This window comes from Varanus komodoensis, unplaced genomic scaffold (assembly GCF_004798865.1).
Source record: "Varanus komodoensis strain SLA01 unplaced genomic scaffold, ASM479886v1 scaffold54, whole genome shotgun sequence".
Lineage (NCBI taxonomy): Eukaryota > Metazoa > Chordata > Lepidosauria > Squamata > Varanidae > Varanus > Varanus komodoensis.
The window spans coordinates 4,728,633-4,741,124 of NW_025336142.1; positions in this window are offsets into that span (position 1 = coordinate 4,728,633).

Consider the following 12,492-nt stretch of genomic DNA (forward strand, 5'->3'; position numbering starts at 1 on the left):
ATGGAATTGTCTTCTAAATTATCCCAGGTTTTGTGCTATCCCACCTCAAAGGTAGCTCACCGTGATGCTTCATAGAAGCCTTCTGGAAGATCTTTCTCTACAGCGGAACAGGACATGACATAAGGGAAATGAGAAAGACTCCTTCCATGAGCAAAACTGCCCCTGTTTCTTTGAACCCAAGTTTCTATGTGTCGTTTCCCGTGCACCTTGAGGGAGATGTATCCAAGGTAGTTGGAAAAACCCAGAATTTCACTCACTAAACTGCCAGCAAATAACATTCATAATATTGTCAGTGCCTGACTAGACACACCACAGGTACTAAACGGAACAAAACTTTAAAACAAAAACTGAATAAACTTGTGATTGAGTGTGCTTCTGTTTTACATTTCTCACAACATTACCTTTTTAACAACTTCCTTCACTCTTACAATGCAGATTGTGTTAAAGGGCAATGTGATTAGGAGCCAATCAGGGCTGAAGTCTTTCTTGAACAAAGCAAAACAAGATTAGTTGTGAGTACCGGCTCGCCTGGCCTGAACCAGCTCCCGAGAACGGGAGAAATAAACTCAAAGTATCGCTCCGAGGCACTGAAAAGAGGTGCTTTGTGTCCTCAGCAGACAACAAGCCCTTTTATACTTTTGACAGATAATCATATCATTATGCTAAATTAAAATCTATATGGAAGCAGTACACCCAAATGATGAAAATTTGGCTCCATGCTGAAATCTGTAAATCATTTTATGCCAACTGTCAGCAGGAGGACTATTAATTCAAATTGTTTCTATCTGAGAAGCAAAGACAGACACCTTCCTACAAGTGACTCTGTCAAGGATTTGCAGGTTCGGTGCCATTCTAATGATCACTCTATAATCCCAAAGTCACAGAGCCTAGCAACACACAAGTCATAAAGCAACACTTTCTGTAAGAGCCACAAGAGATACATGTGCACTTGAAGGTCAGTATCACTACACCTGCATGGCAAAAGGAAGCACCCATCTTGTTTTCCCAAAATGCATTGCTCCCATGGGGCTTTGTCTCTCTGGTTGAAGGGGAACACCACCAGATTGCTGAGGGCTACCAAGTTGTCATTTGTTTTATTTTAGAATACTAACTAGCTCTTATGTCAGATCCTCCTTTCTACCATGAACTCTGCTTATGCTCTGGAAGCCAGGATTCTAGTCAAGTAGATCACACATGAGTAGCTAAATTAGATTAGCATTTATTGGTTTTATTTGAAATCTTGCGTGCAGTTGTTGCTTGCCTAGAAGTGCTTGCTCTCCTGACTCTTGCTCCGCCCTCAGAGGGGAGGAGAGATGGAGCAGCAGGTAATCCTGCTTGCTTGCTCATTGGGTCTCTGCCTGCCATGGACCGGACAACTTGCAGCTGGACTGAAGCAGAGGTCCATTGTGGGCATCTTACTCTCAGATACCTGGAACCAGCACTGCATTTACCCCACCTCCTCTGTTGTCTCCCCTGCACCAGATTGTAGATTGGAAGATCCGCAGGATTGGGTCCTGTCAGACCTGCCCTTTCGTCAACATCCATCTACATAGATGCAGGATATGGATGCTTATATTAAGGGGAACAAGCAGGGCTGGATAACAAGGCTCATGTTGGCCCAGAGTCCTGCATGGCACCTGCACGAAGGGGAAGGAGCCAAGGAGGATCGTGGCCCTACCGAGCCTGCGATTATCCTCCCTGCGTGGGATGGATTAGGCCCCAAATGAGTTGGCCTGGTGTTATTGAATCCAACCACATCATTCCCCTAGAAACATATGGAAGTTTCGGTCCTCCTTTTCAGGAGTGCTTATCTGATTAAAGGAATCTTCATCCTCTGCACAGTCAAAGCAATACTGAGTAGACAAGATATTGTACTCAGCAGTTTAGACTTCTTGGCAGGGGACGGGGGTTGATACCATAATGCCAAGTGACTAATACCATAGAGAATAGGATTATCGCAAACAGCACAACAGATTACAATTCAGCAAGGCTACACTGCGTGTAAAACCAGAAAATACTACACTGAGGAGTGTGAACAGGAGTACAGCATGCAAAACAAGCGAGGTAATTATTTTGCTCTTTCTGACACTGATTAGGCCTCAGCTGAATTACTGCATTCAGTTGGGGGCAAAACATGTTTGAAAGGACAGGCAAATTGGAGCAGGTTCAGAGGACAGCAAGGGAAAAAAATGATGAAAGGCTTGATAAAATAGGATCTGTGAAGAAAGGGTAAGTGATCTGAACATGTTCTATCTAGAGACAAGAAGAGATGTGACCCATCTACAGAGGCACAGAAGGTGGCCTTAAAGGAGGAAGATAGAGAGCAATTATTCTCATTAGTGAATGAGAAGAGAGCAAGAACTGATAGGCATTTCAGGCTGCAATGAAGATTTGAACTGTGTGGACATCCATCAGCTGCCCGGTGATCTCAGTGGCCAGACTCTTCCCTATGCACATATTTGATTTGCTCAAAAGCTTCTTAAGGCTATATCATAATTAAAAGCAAGGGCTTGTTTGACTTTTTCCAGGAGCTTCAGCCCTTCCTGCCATCATAGGACCCCAAATTTAGTCCCAAGAGATGATAGTCTCCTCTTTTGAACCTGGAGGTCCTTTCCAAGTGAAGTACCCACCACACAAAAATACTAACAGGAAGCTTTAAGGCCCTGGATGCAAGAGATAATAACAAAGAACTGTGTCAAACATAACACTCTTTGTATACTTTTGGCAGGCTTTCTTTAGTCTGATTAGTTAACAGTTTAACTACGGGTGTGACTTGCTTCTTTTGCAAAACTTGGGAGGACAAAGGACATGGGCACTCATGTTTTGGAACACATGGCACAAGTACAGGAACATTCCCAAAACGCCATTTCAACTTTACCACAAGGCTACTTTGTAGCTTCTTCTCTCATTGCTAGGGCCCAGTGACCATCTACACGTCTTCACATTTTCTCTGCTCAAATTTAAACTCTTTTGAGAACCCTTTCTTCTCCCTTCCAGTTGATCCTTGCCTCGACAGTTAGGATTCTTACTTAGGAAGCCCATAACCGGGACCAAGAGAAAGATCCCAACCTTCAGCGGCTTTGTGTTTGCAGCGAATATTATAGCAAGCTGATACACCCACTCCCTCATGTGGTGTGTAGATGCAAACTGATGCAGTTAAATTCCATTGTGTGACAGAAGATAGGAACAACTCTGCAAGAGGAATAATTTTGCATTGGAGCATCAGAGTGTCTCTTAAACGGTTCTGCTAAATCCTGACTGAAATCAGCTTTTCTTCCTTGACCCTACAACAAAGAAATGGATTTCACTGATCAAAAAGACCTTGCAGTAGAGTTCCCATAAATGATTTCTAGAATGTTTTCAAAGGTCAAAGCACTATTTCATTCCTATTCTGTCATCCAACGAGCTGTTAGGGGTTTGGCTGAAAGACAGAATCTTGTTGATGCCAACCTTAGAATTCTTTCACATATCACATACTGTCAAATGGGTAAAGAACTTCAGATTTGGAAGACAAATCCAGCTCTCCAAGGTTCCCAAGATATCTATACTCCCTCGCCCTGGCTTAACATCCTTTCCCCTGACCATCAATTACTTGTTTGCTTCCCGGCTTCTGCACAGTTTTCCTCATTGTCAAAGGTCAAAATGCCTCTCTGAAAGCTTATTATGCTCAATAAGACCTTCAAGCTGGTATATCCATCCCTGCCACTTCTGCCTTCAGTCCTGTCCACCACTGACATGTGGCTCCCAGGAGCTCCTCCAAAAAATGTAGCCCTGCTCTAACTCATAGGCATACACTGTGAGTCATAGACAAGATGGGTCTCCCACTCCAGAGCATGTGCTGACCATCTCAACAGGCTAGATTAGTAGCTCCAATATAAGACGCCCATGAAAACCACAAGCATACTCCGGAAGTCTTACGGTTTCTTGCAGAATGCCGAAATATAGATTAGAGCACTGCTAAGAGGGATCATGCAAATGGGTTAGGCAGGGATGAGAAATTCATTTTGGGGGTGAGAATCAGTGGGATTCCCTGGGCTCAGCTCCCCCAGTTGCAGCCCACGTCATTGCAGCTTCCTGGTTTTCGAGTGGACACCCACAAGGAATCATGCCCTCTTCCAGGCATGTCACCTTCCACCTCTGTTTGTGCTGCACAAGAAGTTTGAGGACGCACACCTGGAGTTCTGCGATCATTCACAGGCTTCTGGTGGGCTCGGTTTCCTTCCTAAGTGAGACCTTGAGCACAAGAAGAATTCTGATGCAGGAGAAGTGGGTTGTATTCCATGGAAGGTCTTCACAACCTCAGTGTTGAGCCCACAGAGATGGGAGAGGCAAGTGAAGGTGTTAAGTGCAACGTCATTACAAGATACTGTGCCTTGTCTCTGGAAGCCTCTGCACTGCATCAGGATTGCTTCTTCTTCGTGCTTTTTCCAAGTGATGGTCCGTGTTCCTATAGAACTCATGTGTGGCAACCTTTCTGCAGGTGCTCAGAGAGCCTTTCCTCTACACTGCTATAGATTCCTCATGACGGTCCAGCGGGCTGCATCTCACAGAACTGGCTGATGAGATTTCTTGGTATCAAGAACACTTTTTTTCCCTTCCACAATTCTGTGGGTGTTTAGAGTAGACACGGTCAAGAATTTCCTGTGGTCCATTTTTATAAGAACTTACAAAACTTTCAGATTTCTTCATATATGGAATGGGAAGGAATTGAATATGAAAAAGTTCATCCCAGCTTAGTATAGTGTTAGGGCAATACTTTGCACAATCCAAGCAAAATTATACTGTTTATATATATTGGAGGCGGCTCTCTTTATAACATCAGTGCTTAAAATGTATGCGATAATGAAAATTTGCTTGCTCAGACCTAAAATCTCCTTCAGAAGCTCTCCTCCAGGTGCCCTCACCAAATTCAATGAGGTAGATGGATAGTAAATTGAGAGTCTTTTCAGTGGTGGCAGCCTGGCTCATTTGCTGTCTATTTTGTGGTCTTTTATGGTGCCAGGAAAGATTTGATTCTTAAAAGGTACGTTGTTCTTTGCAATATTGTTGCACTTTCAGAAATACGAACTGCCTCTGACTTTTACTCTGATTTTCCCACTGGTTTTGTTATTGTTAAAGGGTTTTAAATTATGTTCTTGAATGCCATTGTCTTTCATGGTTTAAGGTTTTGCAACTCAAACCCCACAGTAAGAGTGGCAGACTAGAAGGGGGCAGGTCAAATTTTTGAACTTGGGGTAGCACTTACAGGTATCTGCAAGACTGCATTGTATACAAGGCCAGGAAGTGGGCAAATGGAAACCATGCTGTTGGGATTCTCCGATTTCTGTACTACATAAATTTCCAGCGATAGAAGGGAGGTCATAAATGGCTCACTGGAAAAATTCCCAGGGAACAGGTCAGCAGGAGAATTCCACATGTTATCATGTGCAGAGAAGGCATGGGGAGGTCTGACTGTGAACTCTGCCCTGCCACAAATGGAGACCCTCCTTTGTTTAAAAAAAAATGCAGGCAGGCAAGGAAGGGCTTGTCCTTCCATCAAAGCCACCGAATTATCTGGCTGTTCAGTTCTACACAAAACTAGATGTCTGTCCCACCCCAGCTCCTTTGAAGTCACACAAAAGGACATGACAATACTTCCTATGATAATAAAGAACTAACATTATTTTAGTACTCAAAGAGTCACTAAATAAAATGGGGGATGTAGGATATGGCAAGAAGTATTTCCTGGCATTATTCATTGCAAAATGCACATTCATCTGGAACTGTAGTTAAAGATATCAATAGGTTCATGGGTTTTATTTGCATTTTTCCCCTCTTTCCTTTAAGCTTTACTGCTTCAGTGATGGCTGTAATAGAAGGGAAGCATATTTGTCTTTCCTAACTGTCACTGATGACACGGCTAAGCAAAATGGATGTGGGTGTTTCTGTTTTGTTTCTTGCTAATGAGGCTTTTCAAGTATTTTTGTAATGAAATGAATTTGACATTCAAAGTGTTTATATCCATTTCCCTCAGCGGGGTTGCTATGAGGGGAAAAATTGTCTACAAAGTTTATGCAAAAAGGAGGTGAGGACACAACAGATCCCTGAGAAAGACAGACAGGGGATAACGGAGAATTTGAACCATTAATTATCCAAAACTCATAAAACATGTACATAAACAGACATATCACCAGATATTTTGCATTGATTTTTTGATGCTTCCTTTGCCCCCGTGGTAATATGGAACAATAGGGTTTCCCGGGAGAGCGAGGTCTCTGACTGGGGCTTCAGCGAATACCCAGGCCTCAAAACCATCTTTAGGCATCCATGGGACATGCAGAGCCTCAGTCACTGTGGTTAACAAGCAGTGTGAAGCCTCTGGATGGATAAGGCCCAATAGTAAACCCTAGATGTGAAAGAGCATTTCCGTTTTGCTCACAAACATACAGTGATCTGAGCGTGAGCGCAGGTATGGGCATGTGTCCACCAAATGCAGTTGTAAATTGCCCCTTTCGACAAAAAGGAAGGCCGAAAAGGGAAAATCTTCTAGAAGTCAACCAAATTGTCACTCTGCCAAATTGTGAATATTTTGATCAAGGCACCCCATTTTTTCTGTGATTCTGCAGAGGAGTATGTTCTGTTTGGTAAAGCATGGGTGCCTAATTCTATAGCTCAGAGTTTTGACCTCTGGCAATCTAAGCTGGAGACGGAGATGGGGACAGAGGAGCCCCAACAGTACCCCTATGTTACTAGAACCACAAGAACTAGCCAACCCATAACTCCCTGGATCCCTTTTTTACATTTCATTGGCTATTTTACAGAAGCCCATGTTAGGGGCAGAGAATTTTTTTGTAAGATGATCAGTATTTTCACATTTGAGTTACTTAAGAACTCGGAAGAGACCATCGCTATCATCTGCCTTGGTGATTTGTTCACTTTTAATCTGTCAATAAACTTCCAACACAGTAATTGTTAATGTGTATATTAAAATAATAGTAAAATAAAGTTTCTAAGGACTCCCTCAAGGTACTTCAAAGCATCTGAGCTGTAAAAGGAATCCTTAGATGGAGATCTTTTGATAAGGTAATTTTCAGCAGAGTTTAATTTCCTTCCTGGGGGAAAAAAGGAAAGGAAAAAAAGCTAGTAACCAAAGCCCTCCTATTTTTGTGTACCTGACTTGCCAGATGAAAAAAGATGGGAGATCTTGGCTCACTCTTGTACTTCCAGTGTCTGCTTTAAGAAGGACTAAGCAAGTGCACAAGCAAAAAGCAGTGTGGTTTTGTGGTTAGGACAAAAACGAGGCAGGGAAAGAAGACACCTTGGACTTCTATTCCCCCCCCCCCACACACACACACACACTTAATCTGCTGTAGGACTTTGGAGTCACTCCAGCCTTCTGTGCTTTTTCACCTTTAAAATAGGGTGAAACACAATACTTTTTTCTGATCTCTTTTAACATCCCACTTTGATAAGTTCCCAGTGACAAAGATAAGTTTATATGTGTCCTGACCGTGCTGACAGATACTGATTTTTCAAATCCTTCCTCCAGGACTCTTTCAGTGCAATGCAGACACAACCTTGGCTCCTTTCCATGTTACACATTATCCCCAGCCTTCACAATGCACATTTTCAGCAGTCAGCCACACCGAATGGCTACACATTCTTTCCACTTGAAAGTCTGTTCCCCATTTAGGAAAGCCCTTAGCAAGTGGCTTTGCTGAGGGTTTTGTGAACTAGACCCGTGCTTGGTGAAACATCACAGTCTAGAGCCCGAGAAAACAGCTAGTCAAATAGACAAGTAGATGATGGAAGAGTAGGACTCGGAATGAAGTCAAGGCTTCCAGGCTTTGCTTAAAGAAAGATCAGCAATTTGGTTCCAGAAGACCCCAGACCCTGAGCCTAGCTTCCCAGGGTGCTCCAAGAAAGACTTGGCTGGGATTCAGGTTCAGACTGTTGTCCCCGCAGTTGAACTCCCGGCACTCTTTCCTGTACCACCAAAGTTTCAGTCAGAAGATGACTCCCTAGCAGGAGCACTATTGAGAGCTTTGCAAATATGCTGGGCTGACAGTGGGTCAGCCAAGACAAGCCAGTGGGTCCTAGATCAAACCAAGCCATAGCTTTCCCTAGAAGCAAACAGGATGGCACTGAGGCTGTCATACTTGGGACACATAATGAGAAGGCAAGACTCACTGGAGAAAATAATAGTGTGAGAGCCAAAGACAAAGAAGAGAAAGACCAATTAAGAGATGGATTCAGTCCATAAAAGAAACCTTGAGTTTGCACGAGCTGAGCGGGGCTGTCAAGGGCAGGACATGTTGGAGGTGAACATTCACAGGGTCACCATAAGTCCAAGACAACTTAACATGTAACAACAAAAGAAACACAGTGAGCTCCCCCAGGGGTATCCTAATACAAAACAGCCCTAGCTTGCATTTATGCTGTTTCAGTTCTAAGGTGACACCTCCTTGTTAATGAGGGAAAAACTTCAGTCAGCTCAGGATTGTGGAGCTGCCTGAGTTTCTGACCCAGATTGTCTGGTTCCTCCATGCTACCTTTCCCTGAACCTCACTATCATGGGATTCCATCTACTTGGGTAAACATACTGGCACTCCAATTCCCCTTACATAACTTTGATCTAGCTACCACAACTTCACTAGAAGTATCTGTGCTCAGAGTGACAGCATCAGATGGGACTCTCCTATTGAAGTTTGCCTGATGGGCTCTCGAACAGCATGAGTCTCTCAGAAGATATCTTCCTGCAGTAAGTTTGGCCCCCATTCACAGTAGGAGAGTGGCCTTCATAAAACAGGACACACAAAACTACCACTTCTTTCTTCTGCTTCTGATCCAACATCCTTGTTCCCTAAATTGCTTTGCCAAACTAAGAACAACCTGGCCTCAGACCAGAGGTCCTTCCCAGCCACATGAAGATCCTTTGAAGTAGAGTTCCATGCTGTGAAGCTGGGACTTCTGCAGTGAAGCATCTGCTGTGCTACTAAGCTCTGGCTGACCCAAAACATAAGGTGAAGTTGTTCCAGAACAGTCGCATGTAAGTAAGTACAAACCTGAGTTGTGCATCCTTTGCTCTGGTGGCAGAAGGAAATCAGTTAAAATCCATAGCAAAATATTCTTCTATATATTATTACTACAAAATAGAGGGACCTCAACAGAACAAGGACATCTTGCTAAACTTCTTGATTACAAAATGTCTTTCTTTTTTGCCACAGTTCATTTGTATATCAATATGAACCACTCAGGGGACAAAATGATTCACCATAAGCTGTTGTATTATGTTAGGGCATTATAGCCCCATCCCAAGGCAGAGAACAACCCCATGAGTAATTACCCTACCCTAACCATGCTCCAAGACCTTGGGGGATTCTGCTGTACCTGGCAGCAACCCTGCCAGGTAGGTTCTACTGAGGCCAATTCATACTTCATGAGTAGCAGCCTGTTACCCAGTGCTCCTCTCACTGGACAGTATTTGTGAATGAAAACAATTGTATGGGTTATTCCCAGAACAAGCTCATGACTGCGATGTCAGTGGGGCACCTTTGAGCTTCATGGGAACTATCCACGGTACTGAAGTTATCGGCAGACTGAATTCAGCACCAGGGACAGCTCCCATAAAGCTTGGGCTGACGGCTGAAACAGATGAGGAATGTCACGGAGGAGACGTCGGCCTTCCTAGTTATCCCCATGCCAGAACTGTAGCCCTCTAAAGCACGGTTGGTTTGGCATGAGAAGAAACCACAGGACTTCTCCCCAGTAAGCTTTCATCTGTGTTAACCACCACTTTGCCAAGGCTGCGTCTTCTGCATTATTTGCACGATTGGTTCTTCTACGCATTTTTCCACCCAGGGTTTTCCTTTGCTTTGCTTTTCTGTATGCTCCATGCACAACCACAAAGAAGCACTGAAATATAACAGAACTGAGAAAATGCAAGACCATTTTGACACATTTTCTAGCGTGCTAGCTCAATTATGCTCCTTCTAAAGCAAGCCACAGAAATGCTCAGAAATCAGGACACAAGCCTTGGACAAGGGTGCAAAGCACCACAGACTCCCATGGCTGAGAAATCATGAGGGTATAAAATGAAGGCTTCATGCAGAGAAGGCTGCCATTCTCATTGCCAAATTCCTCCTGCTCCCTGCAGCCAGGGCATGCAGTGCTCACAGAACACTGTTCCCACAGCCCCCTCACCCCAGAAAAAGTAGTGTTTGCTTTCATGATCAGCACAATGTGGCAAAGTGGAACAGGACTTGCTCCTACAGGACTGTGGAGAAACCAGAATGACTTCTGCCCAGCCTCTCCTCCATGTAGGGGAAGCCTTCATGAAGGCCACACTCAACGGACAAGAGGGTTAAGGGAAGGAGCCTTTGGCACAAAGCTCCATCCACCAGCTGGTAAGAGAGCTCCTCCCCTTGCTTCCCAAGGAAAGGGGCAGTAGACCAGCCAACTCATGGTGGGGCAATGAAGCAGCCTAACCCAAACTCTTTCCTACCTTTGGCTCAGACTCAGTCATCCAGACCCAATGAGGGGAGCACTTGTGGGTGGAGAACAGGCAGAGCAGCTGGCGGCAGCAACTGAGGAACCAATGATGTGCAAGCATGATGCAAACTTTCCTTTAAAACAAATAGAAATGGGTTGCCCTGAAGGGAGAGACTGCATGTCTGTGCTGGACTGGGTTCCCTGCATTTGTGAAGGAAAGCCTTCGCTTAGAGCAGTATCTGGATGCCAGTGAACTGTATGTAAATGTGCCATTTTTTCTTGATTTTAATTGCCACACTGGGGAGTCTGCTGGTAATATTACTGCTTTCGGGATAATTCCTGAGTGCCCATTTCTGGTGCTTGTGCTGTGTGCTTTCATTTTATGGACAGGGGGCAGAGGTCCTGGTGTATTTTAAAAAATCAATTTCTAGTTCTGCAGGTCCTTGCATATTTTGAAAAATCAATTTCTTTTGCTCAGGGTTCTTCTATATAGCCTTTTTCCCCAAAAAATGTTTCTTCCAACTAACCGGTAATGTGACCAAAAGCCATTACTGACACCTTTAAAGAGAGTGAGCCTTAGTGGCCGTGTGTGTGTGTGTTTGTATACATGCACACACGTGTGCATGGGAGCTGGTATGCACTTCCATTATACTTAGAGAACTCTTATGCTGCATGACGGCCAACCTCCCGCTCTGTGTCTGTGTAGCACCATATGATCTATTGCAGAAGTGCTCTGCAGACTGAATGGACAATTTTAGGTGCCCCAGTATGGTTTCTCTGGCACATGTTGACCACTTGGCATTGCCCCTGGTGGCCACTTGGCTCCGCCTCTCCCAGCAGCCACCTTCTGCCCTCACAGCCCCAGTGGCCAGCAGTCAACACTGCCTACCAGAGGGGTATTGAGCCTCCTCCAGACCGAGAGCAGAATTTGATTTTGGAGGTGCTCTTCTGAGTATCGTTACTGGTGGGTGGGGCTGGAGGCAAAAGGAACAGGGACAAAAATGCCACCCTACTTTAGCAGAAAACTTTTACTCCCATGGAATAAACTTTAGGAGAAACATCTCCACCTAAGATAATGCAGAGCTGGGCGATTGCACAAAAGCCAGGAAGCTGCAAAGAATCACTGGTTAAAGGCTATGGGCATTCCAGGAGCTCCGGATGGTTGGTTTTTTTCCCTGAGCCTGAGGTTTTGCACCAAGTGCTACATTGCTTCTGTGATTCCCAGCAATTTCCATGATTGTATGGATTCCTGGTGGCCATGCAACATGGATGGAACTGGTACCAGAAAGCACAGGTTCAGTTGCACAAACTCAGCATTCCATTCCAGATTATTGTGAAAACCCAGTCGATCGGTTTTCATTATGTCACATTCCAAATGCTTCGCAGAGATGGTAGGGCATTATTTCACATCAACCAGGTTTGCACAACATGATAAGCCGTGGCAGGTTGTTTTTGTTTAGTTTTTTGTTTTTGTTTTACTGATGGTTGTTTTTCAGCCAAACCTAGTTTTGGTATTTCAGCAAAGTACAATTGGTCTATCTAACCACAATAAGAAACAGCAGTTTTTTCCATGCTTTTTCCATACTTCTCATGATGTTCAAACCTGGGATTGTGGTTTCCACAGTCCTGAAACTCAACTAGCACAGAGTTCCATGAAAAGAGGGGGAAATGCAGGAGCTGCTCCAGCCATCCAACCCTCTCTCTCACTCTGCCTAGTAACAGACGCATCATCTCTGCCTCACTCCTATAGGTTGCCTTCTGCTTCCCACCCCACTCTGTCTGCTTTACTTCCTTCTAGGTTACCTGGTAGGTTTGAGCAGGGTGGATGGAAATCACAATGACATAGAAGCCACCTGACCATCTTCTGGATGCAGCATGGTAAAAATACCTGTCAACTTTGGTAACCTTGCTGTGACATGAAAAGCTTCCCATTATTAGGATCACACGATTTGATCTTTTTAATGAAGAGAAATCAGGCTTGAGTAGATTAACTTATGGAAGCCACGGTTAACCAGCAAGGGT